General features: G+C 32.6%; 1 protein-coding gene across 1 annotated transcript in view; it reads left to right on the plus strand.

The window, feature by feature from the left end:
• Positions 1–68: 68 nt before the first annotated feature.
• The window catches only part of LOC123673717 (vitamin D3 receptor-like), a 307,940-nt gene continuing 284,633 nt past the window's right edge, over positions 69–23,375 (plus strand). The window contains exon 1 of the mRNA XM_045608363.1: positions 69–190. The gene's annotated coding sequence lies outside the window, so the exon portion shown is untranslated. The remainder of the gene's footprint in view (positions 191–23,375) is intronic.

Raw genomic sequence — 23,375 nt, forward strand, 5'->3', positions numbered from 1 at the left:
GAACCACTAACAGGTAGTGCCCTCGCTGGCGATATCAGCAACTAGAGATCACAATTGTGGTATTGGTATGAGGATGCTGTTCGGGTTCAGTACCAGCGCGACTCACCTGTTGTTAGCTACGATGATTCGTGGTGTGGTTATTGGATTCAGTTCGTGATGACACACTCTCTTGTTTTTACGTCGCTAAAATGTGAGTTGAATAAAACATATTATTTCTCAAGGTCACTAGGGTTGCTTGGCAACATTTGATGTTACTTTTCTTAACTCTATCGATAAAGAGTCTTTATTTGTACCCCCCTCACAGCATTCATGATGAGTTTGTCATAATTGTGAGGGTTCGAGATTCATCGTTGATTTCTCTCAAATTAACAGGCATTGATTTTATTCAATCACTCAAATTATACTGAATATCTCCCTCCTGTCAAAAATTCAATGTATCTGGAGAATAATTATCGAGAATTACAGCGATAATTGCATTGTAGGAAGCGAAACAGCACTGCGATAATTGTTCTGTTCATAGATGCTTAGTTTCTATGCATCTAACACAGTTCGAATCTATGTCAATTCCATTCTAAATCAGATTGACAAGTAATGTAACAGTTTATTCGGGAAATATTCCCCCGAGTTACACTCGTGCATCAAAATGACCGGATAATTTCGCATTCCAGCGTGTTTTCTTTGAAAAACTGCATTCGGTCATTTTCATTTTTGGAGCCCTCCACCTTCGGTGTCGGTCTCTTTCTTCAAAAATGAAAATGAACTCATGCATTTTTTATGACAACACGCTATCATGCAAAATTATCGGTAATTTTGATTCACTTGTGCAATTACTCACGATAAGTTTATTGTTTGTTGTTGCCACATTAACTGTAACTGTAATGTGAATATATAAATCTATATATATATATATATATATATACATATATATATATATATATATATATATATATATATATATATATATATATATCATCATCATCATCATTCAGCCCTAAACCGTCCACTGCTGGACATAGGCCTCCCCAAGGCATTTCCATCTTTCTCTATTCTGTGCGGCTTCCATCCAGTTGGTGTGGATTCTTTTCAAGTCATCATATATATATATATATATATATATATATATATATATATATATATATATATATATATATATATATATATATATATATATATATATATATATATATAATTCGTAAGAAAATTATTGATCGCAATATATCTAATAGATAAGAATGTTAGGATGTTTCGATCTAGGAAATTCAGTGATACACTTTTATATCATCCAAGCTTTCGGTAAGACTTCTTACCTTTCTCAAGGATCTGCAATATATATTAAATATAAACATTACAAAAAGCAAGTTCACAAAACTAACGTACATATATTGTGGTTTTATTCCTTCCTGTTGATCTTATTTCAAAATATTCAAAAAACAAAATAGTTCAACCCAACTACTCTCTCACAGTAATAAAGATTAAACAAGTAACTAATATCATTGATAACACTCATATATTCTGTCAGACATCAATACGTGTAAGGTAAACAAACCATGACACCATCCGTCAAAGAGAGATATAAATGACAACTGTTTGGTTCCACAGAATAATATTCACTTTCTTAATTTTGTTTATTATTTTCAGGTGTTGGAACTACGAATTGGTGGATGCGAAATTTTTAGATAATTCTATCAAGTAGGAGTAGATGTTATTAAGATTGTTAGTATCTTGTTTTGTATTCATAGTATTGTCAGTCACTACTATTGATAACATCTCCAAGAAAAATCTTTTATGGTAATGGGGTTCCTTAAAGAGTAATTTTGTGTTAGAATAATCTATTACATGGTCATTGTTGTTCACATGTATAGCCAAGGCACAAGTTCTTAAATTTCTTCTTGCATCACTCTTATGAGATGTTATTCTTTCTTTGATCCATCTGGAAGTCTGTCCTATGTATGTTCTCTCACAACTGCCACAAGGTATACTATACACGACTCCAGATTCATATTCTTCTTTTTCTTTGTCTTTCAAGCGGCTGAATACTAACTTAAATAATGGATGTTTCATAGTTTTAACAATCTTGATATGTTTGTAGTCTTTGAAAATCAGGGAAATCTTATTAGAGAGTACTGGTATGTATGGTATAGTGGCGTAAACGATGTCAGCTCGGTCTATCATGGCATCGGTGTTTAATGACATGGTGACTTCGACTGGGGGTGAAGATGATGTATTGCAAAGTAACTTATTAAGTAATTTTATCGGGTATCCATTCATTACAAATAGCTTTTTCAGTTTGAAAATACATTGACTATGAAAAGTTGGAATTGTCAACCTTAAGACTCTAGTTTTCATCTGTGTGACTAGATTTAGCTTCATATTTTGTGGATGGCAAGATCTATAATGCAAATATCTGCCAGAGCCACTACGCTTGTTATACCAATCAGTCCTCAACAATACGTCCTGGCACAATACGTGCTGGAGGATCTTTTGACTTCGGTACTGCCCGGTTTGCCTTTTGTTATGCCCTTTTTAAAAAAGTATGTCGACGATCTGATATGTATGATTCCAGAGGGATCACTTGCTACAGTTCTGGAACATTTCAACAGTTATAACACCCACCTACAATTCACGGCAGAAGAAGAGGTTGACAACTCCATACCTTTTTTAGACATCAGGGTGATAAGAATGGGAGAAGTGTTGAGGACTGATTGGTATAACAAGCCTAGTAGCTCTGGCAGATATTTGCATTATAGATCTTGCCATCCACAAAATATGATGCTAAATCTAGTCACACAGATGAAAACTAGAGTCTTAAGGTTGACACATCCAACTTTTCATAGTCAATGTATTTTCAAACTGAAAAAGCTATTTGTAATGAATGGATACCCGATAAAATTACTTAATAAGTTACTTTGCAATACATCATCTTCACCCCCAGTCGAAGTCACCATGTCATTAAACACCGATGCCATGATAGACCGAGCTGACATCGTTTACGCCACTATACCATACATACCAGTACTCTCTAATAAGATTTCCCTGATTTTCAAGGACTACAAACATATCAAGATTGTTAAAACTATGAAACATCCATTATTTAAGTTAGTATTCAGCCGCTTGAAAGACAAAGAAAAAGAAGAATATGAATCTGGAGTCGTGTATAGTATACCTTGTGGCAGTTGTGAGAGAACATACATAGGACAGACTTCCAGATGGATCAAAGAAAGAATAACATCTCATAAGAGTGATGCAAGAAGAAATTTAAGAACTTGTGCCTTGGCTATACATGTGAACAACAATGACCATGTAATAGATTATTCTAACACAAAACTACTCTTTAAGGAACCCAATTACCATAAAAGATTATTCTTGAAGATGTTATCAATAGCAGTGACTGACAATACTATGAATACAAAACAAGATACTAACAATCTTAATAACATCTACTCCTACTTGATAGAATTATCTAAAAATTTCGCATCCACCAATTCGTAGTTTCAACACCTGAAAATAATAAACAAAATTAAGAAAGTGAATATTATTCTGTGGAACCAAACAGTTGTCATTTATATCTCTCTTTGACGGATGGTGTCATGGTTTGTTTACCTTACACGTATTGATGTCTGACAGAATATATGAGTGTTATCAATAATATTAGTTACTTGTTTAATCTTTATTACTGTGAGAGAGTAGTTGGGTTGAACTATTTTGTTTTTTGAATATTTTGAAATAAGATCAACAGGAAGGAATAAAACCACAATATATGTACGTTAGTTTTGTGAACTTGCTTTTTGTAATGTTTATATTTAATATATAGGTATATTGCAGATCCTTGAGAAAGGTAAGAAGTCTTACCGAAAGCTTGGATGATATATAAGTGTATCACTGAATTTCCTAGATCGAAACATCCTAACATTCTTATCTATTATATATATATATATATATATTATATAGTGTCAGGATAGTCAGGAGGTTCTTGACCAGCTCCTGAGAACAATCTTGGCTGAAGAATCAGCCCGGTTGTCTCACGTACCAACCCGATAAATGGTGATAAAAAAAAAAAAAAAAAATATATAGGTATATATATATATCTATACATATATACCGGGTGTATCAGGATCATGGTACACCCCTTGTATCTCCGTTATAGTTTTGAAGGTGATAGATTGAAATTTGGGATATCCCATAAACATAATAAGCGACACCTTTTGATCTACAAATGATTTATTTTTCACTTCCTGTTTCGCCGGAAGTGATACCAACTTCCGATTTCCAAATGAAACACCCTGTAAATTATTACATTTTCGAAATCTGCATAATTTTCTGAATCGAATGATGCCACCCAAGTGATATTTTAAACGTCAAAATTTTTATTATTTAATTTTAAGTTTTTCATTTAAGTGTGCCATGATGGTTCCGATTTATTCTAATTGATCCTTTTAATACCAGAAAAATCGAAATACTAAATTACGTTTTTTATGAGTAAATAAAGTTCATCGTAATCGTTTTTGGGATGAATGTCAATTTTTTCTAATGGAACCATATTTGTACCGTGGTACCATTCATTAGTTCTATTAATAACCTGTTGATAAAATAATAATTAAATGTGCGTTCAATAAAATCAAAATTACAGCTAAAACAAAATAATTGTATTTTCTTATTTTCTTTTAGCTGTAATTTTGACTGTATTGATCGCACATTTTATTACCAGGTTTGGATAAATTCCTTATTAATAGTATCTACTAATAAATAGTACCACGGTATCAATATGGTTCCATTTGAAAAAATTGAGTTTTTCCCACAGAACAATGACGATGAACATTATTTGCTCATAAAAAACGCAATTTGGTATTTCTGACGGGATTTTGATTTTTCCGTTATTAGACGACTCAATTGAAATAAATCGGAACCGTCATTGCACACTTGAATGGAAAACTGAAAATCAAATTATAAAAAATGTTGATTTTGATTTTGAAATGTCACTTATGTGACATCATTGGATATAGAAACTTATGCAGATTTCAAAAATGAAATAATATACAGTGTTCCATTTGAAAATCGTAAGTTGGTATCACTTCCGGCGAAACAGGAAGTGAAAAAAAAATCATTTTCAGATCAAAAAGTGTAGCTTATTATGGTTATGGGATATCCCAAATTTCAATCTTTTATCTTCAAAACTAACGGAGATAAGGGGGGTGCACCATGATCCTGTTACAACCGGTATATACAGAGTGAGTCTTTGATTTGTACATATATTTAAACTCAAGATTCGTGAGGTCAAAAGGAACACTTTTTTCTTTCAACATTTTTTTCGATTCGGCCCGGTTAAAAAGATACAGGCTGTTGTAAATCGTTAAAAACATGTGATTTTCGGCTATATCTCGTAAATGGTTTTATCGAAGGAGATGATTTTTGGAATATAGCTTTTTTTTATGTGATACATCTTTTCCGATCAAAAGATTCCATACACATTTTTCAGTTTCTTTATTATAAACATTACATCCCATAAAAATACCAGAAATTCGAAGAACTCAAATCTCAAAAGTAATTTGAACGTTCATTAAGAATATTTGGCTAATTTGAAAAATAAAAGTATTCTTCATATATTCACGTACAAAGCGCCGTTCTCGAGTAACTTGATCTTGAAAAAAAAAATTATCTGTGAAATTAAAAAAATTGGGTACCTTGGCTGAATGCAACTCTGTTCTGTTGTGGAAAAAAAACCACAGAAATGAATATTTACTATTGTTTTAGCCCTTTTTATGTTATTATGATGTTTAGTTTTGGCAACGTCGCGGATTCTGGGAATATCGAGACGTATGTTTTGACAGATCAAGTAATGAGATGTATCGGTTATCGGAAAGAACGGTTGAAGTTTGGTGGTATAAAGTTTTCGGTGTTTAATAAAACGGTTTTGATTACATTCACGGACATTTCAAATATATTCGGATTACAGTTCATTAGAAGGTCAGTTTGCATTGTAAAGTCCCATTTTGTTCCATTTCAATCCTTACCCTGTTCCCTTACATCCTTATTCAGTGCGGTGATGTGTGGAAGCAAGAGAGCATTTTATATTGGTAAGACAATTTATAACATCATTTTATTGGTTCAAATATAGGGAAAATGCAACATTTTTTGTTCCTTCCGAGCACGGGATATTTGAACTTTAATTAAAGTTTCAGTTACATTTATTTTGGTTTCAATCGGTATACAGAGTTTCGGAACTCATTTTCATTTCATTCCTAATTGTATTCGGAAATATTAATTCAGTTTATTTTGTTCGTTCATAAAGTATTGACCGAAGTAAAAACGTGCGGTAGTTTTTTGTATTTTTTCAGCTGTTGTCAAATACGATTCAGGTCCCAGAGTAAGCCTTGTTGCCAAGCGTACACAAAAGTATTCAATTCACAGTTTAGACTCGCGGGGTTAGTTTTCGAGTATTCTGCTCACTTGACTTTCAACACAATGGGTAGAACGTCAACTGAATGGAAAATGAAGATGCTTATTGCTAAGAAAGAATCTTTATTTTCGATACTGCAGAATTTATTGGATTTGTCAAAGTCATCAACAAGTGAAGTAGCTAAATCTAAATTTTTAACAATGGTCAGTTCAATTAATTCAACAAAGAATGACCTACTGAAAATAATAGACGATATAACAGAGCTCAGTTTTGAAATTAATGATGAGTTCGAACCAGACTTCAATATATTTAGAACCATTGATGAAATGAGTTGTCACATTCAAGTTTCAGCGGCTGAATTGGAACGAGAACAAATTCAGAAAGATGTTTCTTCGGTTAATGTTGAACCTCAGGGAAGTTTGATACGTAATCTTCCTACACTACCGAAGATTGAATTGCCGGAATTTTCGGGAAATATTAGAGAATGGGAAACTTTTTATTCAATATTCAAGAGTTTGATACATGAAAATAAGTTACTTACGAATACTGATAAAGTAAATTATTTGGTAGGTCGTTTGAAAGGATCTGCGTTGACTATTTGTTCTTCGTTAGCTCCTACTGGAGAAAATTATGAAATCATCTGGAATTCGCTTGTGGAAAAATATCAGGATAAGCGCGCTCTTGCAACTAATTATCTATGCCCAATTTTAGAGTTCAAATCGATACAGGGTGAGTCATCTAAGGGTCTCAATATATTTTTGGAAATATTTGATTGTGCGGTACAGGCTTTGAAAAAGCTTAAAATAGATGATATGTCGGACTTCATTTTAATGCATCAGGCCCTTTCTAAGCTTGATACTGATACGGTGAGATCGTTTGAAATGACTATTAGGGGTAATGGGATACCTACCTATGAAAATGTAATTAAGTTTGTGAAGGAACAATCGAAAATTTTGGCTCTAATGCCCGCCACTCACGAAGCGTATTTTCGAGCGTTTGGTAGCTAGCGACGCGCGCTAGCGTTCATGTAGCTTGCGCCGAATGGTAGCTAGTCTGTCATCCCTTGCTGCCATCGAAACCTGCTACTCGAGAGGTTGTTTACTTATTTTATTGGGTATCCGGGTCGGATTTCAGACGGTCACAGACAGCTGGCAATTTATCAGGTACCGTCGGAACTTCGTAGCGTACCAAATTCTTGTGAAAAATGAAAGAATTTTTGATAGGTTTCATCGAAATATTTAGGCAAAAAACCTGTCGATGGAAAATAAAAAGTTCAGTATACGCAAACAGGAATATCAAAAGTAAATCCTATGGGGAACTAGTAGAATACTCCAAAGGAAAATTACAGAATTAAAGAGTGGATGTAAATTTCTATTTGGCCGATATCGTTTTCCATTGTTATTGTTATTATCTTCCTCTTTACATTGAAATAAACATTCATTAATTGGAGATCTTCTTTCCCTGGAATGTCCCATTGGAAGGTAGTCTTCCTAGTCAATCATTTTTACCAATTTGAAAACCGTAATCGAAAAAAAATTTTTTTTGCAACAACTTTTACCCATATCTGTAATGTGAGGAAATGAGGTTTGATAAGTTCGAACCAAATTACTCGAAATGATTTTTTTATTACCAATTGTTCTTATCTAATACTGGATTTTCTTAAAATGGAGTTACGAAGGAAAATGAGAGATTCCTGGGATAATTTTAAGAATAAAAAATCCCATAAACATGAGCTCGCTAATGCATTGTTTTCGAGATACAGGGTGTTTCTTGTGTAGTCGTACTTTGTCGTGATGATTTTATCAGTTTATCGATTCTTAATTAATCTTCGCTACAGAATGGGTAAATAAGTATAATAATTAATTTATTCATCACAGCTTTCTTACTGGATGTTTATAATAATGTGGAATTTTCTCTTGAAATCGATAGCAGTTACGACAAAACTACAACAAACCAAAAATTTAGAACTGGATTAGAATTTCTAATTACATTTTGCTTACCTATCAGTGGTTCACAAAAAATTGTTCTGGAGGAATGAAGGGTTCTAGAAAAAGAGTAGATGTGAATTTCTATGGCTGATATCGTTTTCCATCGTTATTGGCATATCTTCCCTTTTACGGTTTATGAGTTTATTATCGCCTTCAAGATGAGTACTTTTTTGGACAACTAGCACGTCTTTGTCCGAAATTTATTATTTTCCTTTATCTATCCGCTTTGTCGGCCTCATATTTGCCATCTGTGATTTTTGCATTCGTCATCGTTATACACTTAACCGTTTTTTTTCGGATTTTTGTATCATTCTCGTCACAAGATTGCAATACTTTAGTTATCAAAAAACTGAACTGAGTAATTTGCATCGAAAAATTGTGTTGTACAATTTATTGGGTGTCATTCAAATTGCTATTGATTTGTGAAGATATCAGTTTTGAATTGACTATATCAATACGATGATCCTATTTTGGAGGTAAAATTGAAAATGACAGATTTCTCGGATCATGTTAAGAATTTTGTCCTATAACATGAGTCTGCGAGCGCTCTGTTCCTGAGATGCCGGTCCAAGTTTTTTCTCATAGCACCTTGCGTTCACAAGATATTCAACTTGAATTGGCATAGATATTCCAAATAAAAGTTTTCATCTTGTGATATGTTAATTTTGAATGCAAATCTACAGGGTGATATTTTCTGGAACACTTCATTCCTCCAGAACAATTTTTTGTGAACCACTGGTAGTTAAGCAAAATGTAATTAGAAATTCTGATCCAGTTCTATATTTTTTGGTTTGTTGTAGTTTTGTCGTAACTGCTATCGATTTCGAGAAAAAAACCACATTATTATAAACATCCAGTAAGAGAGCTGTGATGAATAAATTAATTATTATACTTATTTACCCATTCTATAGCGAAGATTAATCAAGATTCGATAAACTGATAAAATCATAACGACAAAGTACGACTACACAAGAAACACCCTGTATCTCGACAATAATGCATAAGCGAGCTCATGTTTATGGGACTTCTTATTCTTAAAATTATTCCAGGAATCTCTCATTTTCCTTGGTAACTCCATTTTAAGAAAATCCAGTATTAGATAAGAACAATTGGTAATAAAAAAATCATTTCGAGTAATTTGGTTCGAACTTATCAAACCTCATTTCCTCACATTACAGATATGGGTAAAAGTTGTTGCAAAAAAATTTTTTTTTCGATTACGGTTTTCAAATTGGTAAAAATGATTGACTAGGAAGACTACCTTCCAATGGGACATTTCAGGGAAAGAAGATCTCCAATTAATGAATGTTTATTTCAATGTAAAGAGGAAGATAATAACAATAACAATGGAAAACGATATCGGCCAAATAGAAATTTACATCCACTCTTTAATTCTGTAATTTTCCTTTGGAGTATTCTACTAGTTCCCCATAGGATTTACTTTTGATATTCCTGTTTGCGTATACTGAACTTTTTATTTTCCATCGACAGGTTTTTTGCCTAAATATTTCGATGAAACCTATCAAAAATTCTTTCATTTTTCACAAGAATTTGGTACGCTACGAAGTTCCGACGGTACCTGATAAATTGCCAGCTGTCTGTGACCGTCTGAAATCCGACCCGGATACCCAATAAAATAAGTAAACAACCTCTCGAGTAGCAGGTTTCGATGGCAGCAAGGGATGACAGACTAGCTACCATTCGGCGCAAGCTACATGAACGCTAGCGCGCGTCGCTAGCTACCAAACGCTCGAAAATACGCTTCGTGAGTGGCGGGCATTATGGAAAATAGGATAACACCTTAATTTTAGGCTCTTTTTAGGCACACGTTTGAACCCATTAACAATTTTCTGAATATACGTTTTTTAAAAAAAACCCTGGGTTCTGCTAGCTTTACGGTTAAGCTAGCAGAACCCAATCGTAAATAAAGACCTCAGAATAATTTGAATATCATAATAATTTTAGGCTCTATTCAAGCTAATTAATTACCCAATTCCGAAATTTTTTGCTCTTCAAATTACCGAGAACTCGTGAGAACTTCTACTGCATTCATCCAATTCCGTCAGTACGTGAAAAATGCAAATCTCATATGAATATGGAAAAAATTATTACTGCATAATTTTAGGCAGTATTTAAACTTATTAATTATCCTATTCCGAAATTTTTTGCCCCTTAGATTACCGAGATCTCATGAGTTCCACAACTTCATTCATTCAATTCCGTCAGTACGTGAAAAATGCAAATCTCATATGAATATGGAAAAAATTATTTCGGCATAATTATAGACTCCATTCAAACTAATTAATTACCCCATTCCAAAATTTTTAGCCCCCCAGATTACCGAGATCTCATGAGTTCCACTACTTTATTCATTCAATTCCGTCAGTACGTGAAAAATGCAAATCTCATATGAATATGGAAAAAATTAATACGGCATAAGTTCAAGGCTCTATTCAAACTAATTAATTACTCTATTCCGAAATTTTTTGCTCCTCAGATTACCGAGATCTCATGAGTTCCACTACTTCATTCATTCAATTCCGTCAGTACGTGAAAAATGCAAATCTCATATGAATTTGACAAAAAGTATCACGGCATAAATTTAGGCTCTATTTAAACTAATTAATTACCCCATTCCGGAATTTTTTGCTCCTCAGATTACAGTGAACTCATGAGTACTTCTACTGCATTCATGACATTCCGTCAGTACGTGAAAAGCGAACATCTCATATGAGTATGGAAATAATTATTACGTCATAATTTTAGGCTCTATTCAGACTAATTAATTACCCCATTCCGAAATTTTTTGCTCCTCAGATTACCGAGAACTCATGAGTACTTCTACTGCATTTATGCCATTCCGTCAGTACGTGAAAAGCGAAAATCTCATATGAATGTGGAAACAATTATTACGGCATAATTTAAGGCTCTATTCAAACTAATTGATTACACCATTCTGAAATTTTTTGCCCCTCAGATTACCGAGATCTCATGAGTACTTCTACTGCATTCATGCCATTCCGTCAGTACGTGAAAAGCGAAAATCTCATATGAATGTGGAAACAATTATTACGGCATAATTTTAGGCTCCATTCAAACTAATTAATTACCCCATTCCGAAATTTTTTGCTCCTCAGATTACAGTGAACTCATGAGTACTTCTACTGCATTCATGCCATTACGTCAGTACGTGAAAAGCGAAAATCACATATGAGTATGGAAACAATTATGACGGCATAATTTTAGGCTCTATTCAAACTATTTAATTACCCTATTCCGAAATTTTTTGCCCCTCAGATTAACGAGATCTCATGAGTTCCTTACTTCATTCATTCAATTCCGTCAGTACGTGAAAAATGCAAATCTCATATGAATATGGAAAAAATTATTACGGCATAATTTAAGGCTCTATTCAAAATAATTGATTACACTATTCTGAAATTTTTTGCCCATCAGATTACCGAGATCTCATGAGTAATGCTACTGCATTCATACAATTCCGTCAGTACGTGGAAAATGCAAATCTCATATGAAAATGGAAAAAATTATTACGGCATAATTTAAGGCTCTATTCAAACTAATTGATTACACCATTCTGAAATTTTTTGCCCCTCAGATTAACGAGATCTCATGAGTTCCACTACTTCATTCATTCAATTCCGTCAGTACGTGAAAAATGCAAATCTCATATGGATTTGGAAAAAATTATTACGGCATAATTTTAGGCTCCATTCAAACTAATTAATTAACCCATTCCGAAATTTTTAGCCCCTCAGATTACCGAGATCTCATGAGTTCCACTACTTCATTCATTCAATTCCGTCAATACGTGAAAAATGCAAATCTCATATGGATTTGGAAAAAATTATTACGGCATAATTTTAGGCTCTATTCAAACTAATTAATTACCCCATTCCGAAATTTTTTGCCTCCCAGAATACCGAGAACTCATGAGTTTTACTACTACATTCATGACTCGGTGTTTAATCGAATATTGTCTATGCTCTCATGATATGATAACTGTTTATTCAGTTAATAGTCATTCGAATATTTCACCTATTACTGTACTGGACCTTTGTTGATATCTAGCAAAAAAATATGCATAACTATTCAACAGATCTATTTAACGAACAGGTAATATCGCTATCTGATGATGAATGTAAAAACGTTCGTCATTTTTGGAAAGTCCAAACTCCTGGTTTCTCCGAAAACATTGTCATATTTTCATAATCAAATTGTCGTTTGTAAAATCCTGCAATTAGTTCTATTACATGAGAACCTACAAAATACAATAGATTCTCCAATAGACGCCAGTAAAACCTTCGTTGGGACACTACAATATACATAGACCCATTACAGGTATTTATTTGGGTTTCGGATAAGTACAGATTTCTATACTTTGAACTTGAATTTGATAGAAACCCAGAATAATCATGTTTATCAGTTTTTATTGCTCTAGGACTGAAAAAACCAGATGCGGACTGCTATTTTATGTTATATGATGCGTAATACTCTATGTAAAAAAATACCAGATGGGGAAGTTTCATAAATCTCATTCCCCTTCTCAAGAAACAGCATCGTTTGTCTATTGCCTTTAGAGCTAGTAGCCCGAATAGTGTGGTATAGGTTGTTATTGTACCATGAATTCCAAAATTGTAAATAGACCTGGAAGACCAGAAAATGTAAACAGAGCACTTGTTATTGAGCTTTTCAAAGAAACTGAAAAACTCATATATGAAAATAATAAAGTCATCTCGAAAGTTCATCCAATTTGGCAGGAGTTGGCTGGGCGGTTAAATTTTAAATTATCACCGAGACCACTGTATTCTTTGGCATGAATGCAGTAGATGCACTCATGAGTTCTCGGTAATTTGAGGAGCAAAAAATTTCGGAATAGGGTGATAATTAATTAATTTGAATAGAGCCTAAAATTATGCCGTAATAATTTTTTCCATATTTATATGAGATTTGCATTTTTTACGTACTGACGGAATTGAACTGTTGATCTTTTCAAATTGCCTAGATACCCAAACCACACCTCCTTACTTTATTCGGCAAATCATTTCTCTTACTGTATATATATATATATACAGGGTGAGTCTTTGACTTGTACATATATTTCAACCGAAGATTCCTGAGGTCAAAAGAAACACTTTTTTCCTGTATAGTTTTTTCCGATTCGGCCCGGTTACAAAGATACAGGCTGATGAAAATCGATAAAAAAATGTGGTTTTCAGCTATATCTCGTAAATGGTTCTATTGAAGGAAATTATTTTTGGAATATAGCTTTTCCTTGATGTGATACATCTTCTCCTAACACAAGATTCCCTACACATCTTTCAATTTCTTCATTATGAACATTACATCACATAAAAATACCAGAAATTCGAAGAACCCAACTCTTAAAAGTAATTTGAACGTTCATCGAACAATATTTGGCTAATTTGGAAAATAAAAGTATTCTTCATATTTTCTCCTACGAAGCGCCGTTTTCGAGTAACTTGATCTTAAAAAAAAAAATTATCTGTGAAATTCGAAAAATTGGGTACTTTGGCTAAATGCAACTCTGTTCTGTTGTGGAAAAAAAACCACAGAAATGAATATTTACTATGATGTCATGTCTCAGATTTTAGAATTGAAGTACTAGCCAACTTAGTTTGAAAATGAAGTTATTTGAATAAGCTCACCTCAACTCATCTATTTGATTACAAATTACTGAGCTTTGACACAGCTCTTATAATAAGAAGATACTTCATTAAAATCAACATTCTATTTTGAAAAGTCCAGATTTCCCATAAAGCCCATGTTTAAAAAAGTTTTCACAAAATAGTCCCATAATAATGACAACAGTCAATATCCCACTAAAGACTGCTGCTATCGAACAATACTGTATTCTTCGAGGGTCATTCAAACTCACATCGAAACATACCACAAGTGCATACTGGACAAATTTTCATGTGATTGAGATTAAATACTTTTATTCTTTTGCTATTCCATAAATTCATCCTAGAGCATATGATTGACATACTTCAAAGAGTGCCATAATTGTTTTATTATGAAAACAAATAGGTGAGTTGAAAGAAACAGGATATTCAACTGTGGATATTATTGAATACTTCTCATTTATTTTCAATGGCAAAATCAAGAAGAATCAAGTAGTAGAGTTGGCTATAATGTAGGATAGAACAAATTTGATTACAAGTGGAGTCTAACATTTTCCATTGATTACAGAGCTATAAAACTTCATTTCCATATTTTCACACTGATGGATTCAAATGCACACTTATTTATTTTGTATCTACACAATTATTTTGGAAATTGTTTTTAAATTTCTCGAAAATATGTATGGAACTTCAATATTCTGTTGGGATTCTTCAAATCTTCGATGATTTTCATTTCATCATAATAACAACAACAGTGTAAATGAATATTTTAGGTTAGAACATAGATTATTCGAACTGCTGTGTTTAAATTTGCAACACTCGAAATTTGAGGTTCAAACTTTAGACCACAGACTACTAGTCTGTGTTAGAACTTTTACAGATTTATTTGAGAATGTGAGGTTAAATGTCAATTCTTGTACAATATATTATAAATGCGATACAATAAATGAATGGATATGAATTATGAGTATCAGAGCTAAGCTAATATGGGTGGTAGCGAGCTCAATTCGTTATGATTATCGAAAATGAAATAGAAAATCCAGAGAAAAATATTTAATCTTTATCGTCAATGAAATTGTATTATAAATACTACTTTGTTCAACAAATGGAATGTTAAAAGTGAGTTTATGATGGTTTTTTCAATCTAGTAGCTTATTTCCAAGGTTCAAATTGTATATCTTATACTTGCGAAAACTTCAGTGTTCCGGTTACCAGGGGTGAATTAGCTCCTTATGAAAATTTAAAATGGCTATATCTTTTTAACAGGGCCGAATCGGAAAAAATGGTAAATGAAAAAAGTGTTTCTTTTGACCTCAAGAATCTTCGGTTAAAATATATGTACAAGTCAAAGACTCACCCTGTATATAGTAATCTGAGATAAGAGCCTTTTTAACTATAAACACTATGCTTCAGGGAATAGAGGCTCAATTGTGATAGGAAAAAAAAAGTGGTACTCTTTTTTCTAAACCAAGCTTTCGCAATACTTTATTGCTTCTTCAGGGTGTCTAAAATAAACAGATACAAAACATTAATACATTTACGTAAATTAAAATCATCTCGTAAATTACCGACATTGAGGTTATACAATGAACAATTGAAATTGGTGCAATCATTAAATGGCAAAATCCTTTTACTTCAAAATACAATTTAGTATGTCTAATTAATTTTAACTTAAAAAGTACTATGGCAATCTTGTTTCAACTTATATTTTTTTAATGGGTCGTATTTTTTTGACGGAATGTCATCTGTCCTTATGTCTAATCACTCATCGAGTGGGCCGTCATAGAATTCAGTTTCTTTTTCTAACAGATAGCTGTATATATTACTTAATTTTTTAGTATCAGATTTTTTATTTATGGAATTTTCTCTTTTATTTATTTGGATCATTTCGTGGATAAGTCTTTTATGATAATTGTTTTCAGTTTTTAAAATTTCTACGTTTTCAAAATCAATTTGATGGTCTAGGTTATGCGCATGTGTCGCCAATGCACATCTATCCTTACCGCTTCTTATGTCTGATCTGTGTAGATTTATTCAGTTTTTCACCCATTGGGAAGTTTGGCCAACATAAATACCGTGACAATCTTGACAACTTAGTTGATACACAACATTACTTTTCAATGTCTTTTGTATAGGGTCCTTGAGTATGGTGTATAATGATTTAACGGTTTTTTGATTGTAAGTTGTTACTAACACTTCCTCATCTCTAAAAATGGATTTGATCTTTGATGTCTTAAGTAAATATAAGAAAAATCGCACTGATGAGAACCGAGCCCACTATAAATCATTAAGGAACTTAGTTTCTTCGAAAATTGAACATGAAAAAAAACTGTTTCTACAAGAAAAATTTTCAGCAAATAATAATCTTTGGCAAGAACTTAAATATTACTGCGGTGATTTCAAAGATGGCATCACCCAAATACCTGAAAACTTGAGAAATCCTGATGAAATCAATCGTTCCTTCATTTCATTAATTCCACAACCCGTAGTTGATCCGGAGGACACTATAAAATTCTACTCGCAAAACCGGAAAAGATCGTTAACCTCTATCCTCAAGTTCACTACTGTATCAGAAATGGATGTGCTCAAAATAATCTCTCAGTTGAAATCTAAAGCCTGTGGCATAGATGGCATCAATATACACGTACTACATCTTTGTACCCCGTTTATTCTTCCATTTCTAACTCATCTCATAAATTACTGTATTTCCAACTCAGTTTATCCAACTACATGGAAAAAGGCACTTGTAATCCCAAAACCAAAAAAACCATCTCCTAAAGAATACAGGGACCTCAGACCTATAAGCATCCTCCCATGCTTATCGAAGATTCTTGAAAAAATAATTAACGAACAACTAATTAATCATATAGAAGCTAACAATATCCTTCCTGAAACACAATCTGGTTTTAGAAAATATCACAACTGTTCTACCACTCTAGCAGATATCACGGATGACATCTTTCGTGCCACAGATAATGGTAAATCCACATTGCTTGTTCTCTTAGACTATAGTAGAGCCTTTGACACCCTTGATCGGTCTATATTGTTGGCAGCTCTCCACTACATAGGTTTGGATGAAAGCGCGGTTGCCTTTTTCAATAGTTATTTTGATGGGAGGACTCAAAGAGTCATGATAGACGGTGTTCTATCCGAGGAACTACCTGTGACTAGAGGTGTTGCACAGGGATCAATTCTGGGAGCAACTCTTTACATAGTGTACACCTCTGAGCAAGATTGCTCTTTTAATAAATGCAAAGCTCACTACTACGCAGACGATACTCAAGTATGTATATCCTTTGACAACACTGATGTCGTTGAAGCTTGTAACACGTTGAATCTCGAACTTGAAAAGCTTATGAATTTTTCAGCTCAACATCACCTTCACATCAATGCAGAAAAATGTACGGCATTACTTTTCGGTCCTAAAAATTGTAGAGAACAAACTGAAAAATTGGTGAATATAAAAATCGGTGATAAAAGTTTGAAGGTTGAAAACGGCAAACGTAATCTAGGAGTGATTTTTGATAATAATCTAAGATTTGATGATCATGTCTCGAACTGTATTCGTCGCGCATATTATAAATTAAGGCTGCTATATTGTAATCGGCACTATATCCCAGAGAAACAAAAAAAAATTTTATGTGACTCCCTTGTACTGTCAACTTTTAACTTTGGTGACGTGATTTATGGGGAATGCTTAACTGCAATAGCCAGGGCGAGAATTCAGCGTGTCCAGAATTCATGTCTCAGATTTATATACGGCATAAGAAAATTCGACAGAATCTCTCATAAACTCAAAGAAATAGGTTGGTTGAACATGAATTTCCGCCGAAAATTACACTCAGCCTGCTTCTATCATAACATTGTGTTGAATAAAACTCCGAACTATCTTCATAGAAAGATAATATATAGAAGTCATGTTCATAATATAAATATAAGAAATAGAGGTCTTATAACACCACCTATTCATAGAACGACCTTTTTCGAAAGAAGTTTCACCTATAACATCGCAAAAGTCTATAATCCTATTCCATACACCTTCAAGACTTTGAACATAAAAGCGTTTAAAAATAAAATGTTTGAATTATACTTGAAAGAACAGAACGAGCCCTAGTTCTTCTATTTTCTTGCACATTATCTAACTGACTCCATTAGTGAACGCAGAACGCCTATGAAAAAAGTGTGAAAGAACAAATCAAAATTATTTTTTTTTGTTTTCTTGTTTATTATTTTTTTTTCTGTAAGGGTTGAGTAGAGCAGAATATGCATGAGCATAACTGGACTCCGCCTTTTTTCACAATAAATCAAACTAGCTAATAATTAAAATAAGAAAAGATAAGAATTATTGTAACTTTTTTGTGAAAATAAAGACATTATTATTATTATTATTATTATTATTATGTCAGCCCCTTGATATCTGGAAAAGAGGCATAAAGTTTATTTGTTGGTTCATTTCTCACTTGATTTTGTTGATTCGATTCAGTTGTTTCATTTGACGCATATATCAATTTATTGATCATTGATGTTGGATATCCATTCTGTCTTAAAATATCGAATAATCTCTTTAATCCATCTTGTCTGTAGCTTTCATGGCATATTTTGTTTATTCTCTCTTTCATTTCTTTTATAAAATTTATTTTGATATTTATATTATGATTTGATAGGTAATTTATAAATTTATTTGATGAAGTGGTTTTTCTGTGCCAATTTAATTTTACAATATTCTCATGTCTGTGTACCTTCGTATCCAGGAATGGAACTCCTTGATCATTGTCTTCCTTCTCGATTGTGAACTGTAAATCTTTGTTGAAGGCGTTTAAGTACTCAAGAGTTTGTTCAATTTGATCTTCAGGTATTGCTGTAATTATGTCATCTACAAATTTTTTTATGAATGGTACTTTGAAATTTTATCTTTGGGGATGGGGAAGTTTCATAAATCTCATTCCCCTTCTCAAGAAACAGCATCGTTTGTCTATTGCCTTTAGAGCTAGTAGCCCGAATAGTGTGGTATAGGTTGTTATTGTACCATGAATTCCAAAATTGTAAATAGACCTGGAAGACCAGAAAATGTAAACAGAGCACTTGTTATTGAGCTTTTCAAAGAAACTGAAAAACTCATATATGAAAATAATAAAGTCATCTCGAAAGTTCATCCAATTTGGCAGGAGTTGGCTGGGCGGTTAAATTTTAAATTATCATCGAGACCACTGTATTCTTTGGCATGAATGCAGTAGATGCACTCATGAGTTCTCGGTAATTTGAGGAGCAAAAAATTTCGGAATAGGGTGATAATTAATTAATTTTAATAGAGCCTAAAATTATGCCGTAATAATTTTTTCCATATTTATATGAGATTTGCATTTTTTACGTACTGACGGAATTGAACTGTTGATCTTTTCAAATTGCCTAGATACCCAAACCACACCTCCTTACTTTATTCGGCAAATCATTTCTCTTACTGTATAGGTATATATATACAGGGTGAGTCTTTGACTTGTACATATATTTCAACCGAAGATTCCTGAGGTCAAAAGAAACACTTTTTTCCTGTATAGTTTTTTCCGATTCGGCCCGGTTACAAAGATACAGGCTGTTGAAAATCGATAAAAAAATGTGGTTTTCAGCTATATCTCGTAAATGGTTCTATTGAAGGAAATGATTTTTGAAATATAGCTTTTCCTTGATGTGATACATCTTCTCCTAACACAAGATTCCCTACACATCTTTCAATTTCTTCATTATGAACATTACATCACATAAAAATACCAGAAATTCGAAGAACCCAACTCTTAAAAGTAATTTGAACGTTCATTGAACAATATTTGGCTAATTTGGAAAATAAAAGTATTCTTCATATTTTCTCCTACAAAGCGCCGTTTTCGAGTAACTTGATCTTAAAAAAAAAAAATTATCTGTGAAATTCGAAAAATTGGGTACTTTGGCTAAATGCAACTCTGTTCTGTTGTGGAAAAAAACCACAGAAATGAATATTTACTATGATGTCATGTCTCAGATTTTAGAATTGAAGTACTAGCCAACTTAGTTTGAAAATGAAGTTATTTGAATAAGCTCACCTCAACTCATCTATTTGATTACAAATTACTGAGCTTTGACACAGCTCTTATAATAAGAAGATACTTCATTAAAATCAACATTCTATTTTGAAAAGTCCAGATTTCCCATAAAGCCCATATTTAAAAAAGTTTTCACAAAATTGTCCCATAATAATGACAACAGTCAATATCCCACTAAAGACTGCTGCTATCGAACAATACTGTATTCTTCGAGGGTCATTCAAACTCACATCGAAACATACCACAAGTGCATACTGGACAAATTTTCATGTGATTGAGATTAAATACTTTTATTCTTTTGCTATTCCATAAATTCATCCTAGAGCATATGATTGACATACTTCAAAGAGTGCCATAATTGTTTTATTATGAAAACAAATAGGTGAGTTGAAAGAAACAGGATATTCAACTGTGGATATTATTGAATACTTCTCATTTATTTTCAATGGCAAAATCAAGAAGAATCAAGTAGTAGAGTTGGCTATAATGTAGGATAGAACAAATTTGATTACAAGTGGAGTCTAACATTTACCATTGATTACAGAGCTATAAAACTTCATTTCCATATTTTCACACTGATGGCTCCAAATGCACACTTATTTATTTTGTATCTACACAATTATTTTGGAAATTGTTTTTAAATTTCTCGAAAATATGTATGGAACTTCAATATTCTGTTGGGATTCTTCAAATCTTCGATGATTTTCATTTCATCATGATAACAACAACAGTGTAAATGAATATTTTAGGTTAGAACATAGATTATTCGAACTGCTGTGTTTAAATTTGCAACACTCGAAATTTGAGGTTCAAACTTTAGACCACAGACTACTAGTCTGTGTTAGAACTTTTACAGATTTATTTGAGAATGTGAGGTTAAATGTCAATTCTTGTACAATATATTATAAATGCGATATAATAAATGAATGGATATGAATTATGAGTATCAGAGCTAAGCTAATATGGGTGGTAGCGAGCTCAATTCGTTATGATTATCGAAAATGAAATAGAAAATCAAGAGAAAAATATTTAATCTTTATCGTCAATGAAATTGGGATAACTCATTTATTGTATTATAAATACTACTTTGTTCAACAAATGGAATGTTAAAAGTGAGTTTATGATGGTTTTTTCAATCTAGTAGCTTATTTCCAAGGTTCAAATTGTATATCTTATACTTGCGAAAACTTCAGTGTTCCGGTTACCAGGGGTGAATTAGCTCATTATGAAAATTTAAAATGGCTATATCTTTTTAACAGGGCCGAATCGGAAAAAATGGTAAATGAAAAAAGTGTTTCTTTTGACCTCAAGAATCTTCGGTTAAAATATATGTACAAGTCAAAGACTCACCCTGTATATAGTAATCTGAGATAAGAGCCTTTTTAACTATAAACACTATGCTTCAGGGAATAGAGGCTCAATTGTGATAGGAAAAAAAAAGTGGTACTCTTTTTTCTAAACCAAGCTTTCGCAATACTTTATTGCTTCTTCAGGGTGTCTAAAATAAACAGATACAAAACATTAATACATTTACGTAAATTAAAATCATCTCGTAAATTACCGAAATTGAGGTCATACAATGAACAATTGAAATTGGTGCAATCATTAAATGGCAAAATCCTTTTACTTCAAAATACAATTTAGCATGTCTAATTAATTTTAACTTAAAAAGTACTATGGCAATCTTGTTTCAACTTATATTTTTTTACTGGGTCGTATTTTTTTGACGGAATGTCATCTGTCCTTATGTCTAATCACTCATCGAGTGGGCCGTCATAGAATTCAGTTTCTTTTTCTAACAGATAGCTGTATATATTACTTAATTTTTTAGTATCAGATTTTTTATTTATGGAATTTTCTCTTTTATTTATTTGGATCATTTCGTGGATAAGTCTTTTATGATAATTGTTTTCAGTTTTTAAAATTTCTACGTTTTCAAAGTCAATTTGATGGTCTAGGTTATGCGCATGTGTCGCCAATGCACATCTATCCTTACCGCTTCTAATGTCTGATCTGTGTAGATTTATTCTGTTTTTCACCCATTGGGAAGTTTGGCCAACATAAATACCGTGACAATCTTGACAACTTAGTTGATACACAACATTACTTTTCAATGTCTTTTGTATAGGGTCCTTGAGTATGGTGTATAATGATTTAACGGTTTTTTGATTGTAAGTTGTTACTAACACTTCCTCATCTCTAAAAATGGATTTGATCTTTGATGTCAGCCCCTTGATATCTGGAAAAGAGGCATAAAGTTTATTTGTTGGTTCATTTCTCACTTGATTTTGTTGGTTCGATTCAGTTGTTTCATTTGACGCATATATCAATTTATTGATCATTGATGTTGGATATCCATTCTGTCTTAAAATATCGAATAATCTCTTTAATCCATCTTGTCTGTAGCTTTCATGGCATATTTTGTTTATTCTCTTTTTCATTTCTTTTATAAAATTTATTTTGATATTTATATTATGATTTGATAGGTAATTTATAAATTTATTTGATGAAGTGGTTTTTCTGTACCAATTTAATTTTACAATATTCTCATGTCTGTGTACCTTGGTATCCAGGAATGGAACTCCTTGATCATTGTCTTCCTTCTCGATTGTGAACTGTAAATCTTTGTTGAAGGCGTTTAAGTACTCATGAGTTTGTTCAATTTGATCTTCAGGTATTGCTGTAATTATGTCATCTACAAATTTTTTTATGAATGGTACTTTGAAATTCAATCTTCTTGTGCACTCATCCAGTAGATTGCACCAATTTCAATTGTTCATTGTATAACCTCAATTTCGGTAATTTTCGAGATGATTTTTATTTACGTAAATGTATTAATGTTTTGTATCTGTTTATTTTAGACACCCTGAAGAAGCAATAAAGTATTGCGAAAGCTTGGTTTAGAAAAAAGAGTACCACTTTTTTTTTCCTATCACAATTGAGCCTCTATTCCCTGAAGCATAGTGTTTATAGTTGAAAAGGCTCTTATCTCAGATTACAATAGTAAAAATGGGATTTTATGAAGATATTAGTGACAGATATGGACCTGAAACAACAAGACAATTGAAGATATGGAGTAATATTAACAACAAATTGGCGTCAACACGAAACAGGAGGATATTCTTGCTTGAATGCAAGAGACGAGCAGTTATAACGAAATATATTATGGGTAACTTGAAGAATGTAATGGGATTATTTGAATTCAGTAATGGAAAACTGAACAGAAGATTAAAAGAATTCAATGACAGAACAATTA

This window comes from Harmonia axyridis, chromosome 2 (genome assembly GCF_914767665.1).
Source record: "Harmonia axyridis chromosome 2, icHarAxyr1.1, whole genome shotgun sequence".
In the NCBI taxonomy this organism is placed as follows: Eukaryota; Metazoa; Arthropoda; class Insecta; order Coleoptera; family Coccinellidae; genus Harmonia; species Harmonia axyridis.